This window comes from Morone saxatilis, unplaced genomic scaffold (assembly GCF_004916995.1).
Source record: "Morone saxatilis isolate NCDOM2014 unplaced genomic scaffold, NCSU_SB_2.0 Contig7, whole genome shotgun sequence".
Lineage (NCBI taxonomy): Eukaryota > Metazoa > Chordata > Actinopteri > Moronidae > Morone > Morone saxatilis.
The window spans coordinates 19,362,185-19,366,426 of NW_023340246.1; positions in this window are offsets into that span (position 1 = coordinate 19,362,185).

The window sequence follows — 4,242 nt, forward strand, 5'->3', positions numbered from 1 at the left end:
GTGGCACTGTGCGCTATTCAAATGCTAATGCAGAATTCCCATTCCTCACAGGATTAGCCTGCACTCCTGTTTACCTAGCACGACTACTTCCTGTACAAGGCATGGTACTCACACACACACACACACACACACACACAGAAACGCTTATATGCAGGATCACACCCTCATCTGCATGTGCACACAGGAAAAAATTGTATTTCTTCCACAGAAGTGATAACGCACACACACGCACACACGCACACACACACACACACACGCACACACTGAGAAAGCCTTTGAAGCAGCATGGTTGGAGTGTGCCTGTGTCCTCAGGCAGGTTGGCAGGGGATCTTTATGGAGTTTCTGCCTTCAGAAGTCCAAACATGAGAGGAAACAATCTGTTGGTTCATTGAATACTGAATGGACACTCTGCCTCTCTGTGTGTGCTCCTCTCTCTCTCTCTCTCTCTCTCTCTCTCTCTCTCTCTATAATCGCTGAATGTCAGTTGTCCCAGTGCAGGTGCTTGTTCAGATTTCAGGCAGGATGTGCTATGTAAAGGAGCAGACATAAATAATAAGATAGAATTCAGTGAATTACAGTTATCACCGTTCAGTCTGCCTTAAGAGCATTGTTTCCAAAACCTTATCCGTGTGTCTCATCAGAGTGTTCCAAGTGTTGTGGTTGATTGGTGCCAGTGCTGCCTGCCACACTGCAAACACACCCAGACTGACTATTGGTTTGTTGTGTTTTGTTAGTTTGGTCTCTATGACTACCACAGCCCAGCTCCTCAGACTTTAACCTTTAAAAAAATCTGTCAGATCAGCCAAATGGTGCTTCTAATCAGGTAGTTTTCTATTTTATTTACTACATATCATAACAGCATCAATAAAAAGTAATGCCTTGAGTCCTCACCGCAGTGGCTCGTGTTCGATTCCACTCGTGGCCCTTTGCTGTATGCCATCCCCTCTCTCTCTTTTCCTTTCCTGACTCTCTCCAGCTGTCACTATCTAAATAAATCAGAAATGCAAAGAAAATGTGAAAATGAAAATGTGCACCGAGCCAGCCAAATATGTCGTGCCCGTCAGTCGTGATTTGAAAAAATAACACCTTGACACTGGCCCCATGTATTTAAATAGACGCTTTGGTCCCTGTTGGACTTTTGGGAGGTCAAACGTTTGACCTGATTTCAGTTTCAAAGGGATCAGTTGATCTAAATGTTCAAATAGACTTCATTGTCCAGGTCTTTTTTAACTCATGACTGCCTGGTTTGTGCACATTTTCACACTCGTACTGCAAGTTCAGGCCTGTTGTGTTACTGTAATTATTATTAGTGGATATTACTGTAATACATACTGATGATTTATACCTTGTCTCTCTTTATGTCTACATACAGAGACATGTGCAGCAGCCAGCTAGTGTTAGCATTAACAGGGTTGGCTGTGTATTACATACATATTCATGGCTGTTTTTGATCAGTGGGTGATGATTTAAAGATTTTGCCTGTGAGTCAGTAATAATGACCGCCTCATTGCTACCATTCATCTTCATCACGATGGACAAGCTGATAACATAAGAGAGGTTTGATGGGCAGGCTCGGACCTGGATAAATCAGCCTCTGGTCAGATTTCCTGTACATCCTGTAAAATAGGAAAACACGGCTTAAGATTTTCAGCCACATTGAAATAATGTAATGTGGCCTGAAGCTGGCTGGTTGGCAGACATGAAAATTAAAATCTCTCACTGTCATTTCCTTCCCAGCATGTGTCAATGAGCAGGACTGTTCTGAGATTCATGCAAGGTGACTAAAATGGACTTTTAGAGAGCTCATACAGAGAGTTACAGTGTGAATAGATAAAATACAACCCAACTTTATTCTGTTCATCTGAATGCACCATTGTCTTAACTCATATATCTTTATTGCAACTTTCTTTGCAGCTCAATCTCTCTTTCTATTTCTTAGTTTTGGTCTCAGTTCCTCTCTCTCTCTGTCTCTCTCTCTCTCTCTCTCTCTCTCTCTCTTTCTCTCTCATGTCTTGAGGAAACAAGATCGATGCTCCAATCTGTGTGCTCGCCTGGTGTATTACAACGCCCAATCGCTCCACAATGTCACAAGGAAAACACACACACGCACACACACACACACGCACACACCCCCAATACCCTACACGACACATTTACACACACTTTTACACACGTTGCATGCACACACGCAGTTGAAATTATTCATTTCCCGTCATATGAAATGCAGTTATTGTTCCTTTCTCCTTCTCTCTCCCTATCAGGAGGTATTCACATGGACAAGAGGAGAGGGAAATGAGTTTTCAGAGCAGCTATAACCAGCTCCCAGGGAGGGAATAATAATAATAATGTTTTATATGAGGCTCTTTGTACAGCAGGGCCCACAGGTTGGCTAACTAGACTGGCCTCTGGCACCGGGGCCCTCATTTGTGAGACACACTGGGGAAATGAACCCGTCTGTGGTTCAACAACTACAGCGGCTGATAAATCACAAAAGTCACCTGCCAGTTTTGCTCTTTTGACAGTCAGAGTACATCAGTTTGGAGAAATGAAAGAAAATCCTACCAGATTCACTAATCTATCAGCTCAATGTTACACAGTGTTAAATGTTTATTAAGTGTTGATAGGATAGCTTAAATGGCAGTCCAGCCTTCTAAAACAATGTTAAACATTGTATTAACTTTAAAATTTCAAAGGTTATATATATATATATATGTATATATTAGCATTAAAACATGAACATAGCAGCAAACAACTATGTAAAGATATAGTCATGGTGTCCTGAGTAGAGACTGACATCATGCTCCCTCTGTGTGTGTTGTTATCACAGCCTGTCTCTATGTAGCCAGTCTGCTCCATGTGCAACTGAGCAGAGCTACTGAAACTGCTGTTTTCCCCATATACATTGGTGAATGGACCATTTATTTATTTATTGTTTCTGTCGACTTTGAATGAAGTGACTACTGCCCCAAGCTTAGGGATTTGGAACTATTGCTGAGGAACAGTGTAAAGGACCTGTGAACGTTAATCCTCATCTGAAGCCAACTAAATAACAAGAGTAGTCAGTTGGATGCTGGTAACAGTTTTTTCATGTTGCTTTGTACTGTGTTAGATTTATGGCTGTACATTTGCCGCTTTGGTCCGCCATCCTTGCCGGTACGTGTGCACTTGTGTGTGTTGCTGTTGTATGTAAATGTACTTTATAGACATGCCACAAAGGTAAAGGTATAACTACGTGTGAAAAAGAAATGGTCAAGCTGCAGGAATTGATTGTCTGCCATGTTGTGTAACTTTGATTACTGCGGTCGATTAAGTTAACCTAAAAATATCGTGCATAACTATTTTTCCCATCAAATAATCGAAATGTTAATTTGAGGGAAGAAATTAAACGTAGGAGTGAGAGAAAACTGCAGCAAAACCCACAATTTTGCAGGAGTGAATAGATCTATTTGTCATAGCAGAAAAAAACCACAGGTGGAACCAACAACATTAAGGACGGCTTTGTTCTGTTTAGGTGTCACTGTAAGTCATGCCAAGTCAACATGAACAATAGCATCAATGGGATGTAGCTGTTAGTAATGTAATTAATTCTACCGGCACTTTTTTTCCTGCTGGCCTACAGAGCATTCAGGAGGCCCTCATCATCTTAGAAGGTCGTCAACAAATGTATCCACATGTTCTATTTCTGGTGAATAACTGTAATGTTGACTACTAACAGAGCAAACTTCCTGCATTGTTTTTTTCATTGGTCAAATTCAGTGAATGATGGCCACTTGCTGAATATTGATAATATTAATGATTTGCTAATTTAATGAGTTAATAAGCATCACCGGAATGCCGCATTAGTGTCATTTTGTAGGGTATGTGTCTCTGCGCTTAAATGATCTCAGGTCCGTCCAAAGCATTTTTTTGGTCTCAAAGTTTCTCCCTGCCTCACTATTTGTTTGTTTGTTCAACAGTACAGAGAAACATAGTTAGGCTCTGTCCCTGTTTAGGCTTTTGACCGGTGAATGCAGCATTATGTGGAAGCACCCTGCAATCTACAGGTTAGACGTCTGAGGTTACCAGCAGCAACAGCAGCAGGTAGAGCTAAATGTTGTGAGTGCCCACTGAGGAGATGACTGATGGCTGAGTAAGTGAGGAGTTTTAGACACCAGCTTCAGTGATTTCATGTTTCCTTCCTCTGTGGCATTCAGCTAAATCAACAGTTATGATATCATACATAGACAGGCAATTTGCAATCAC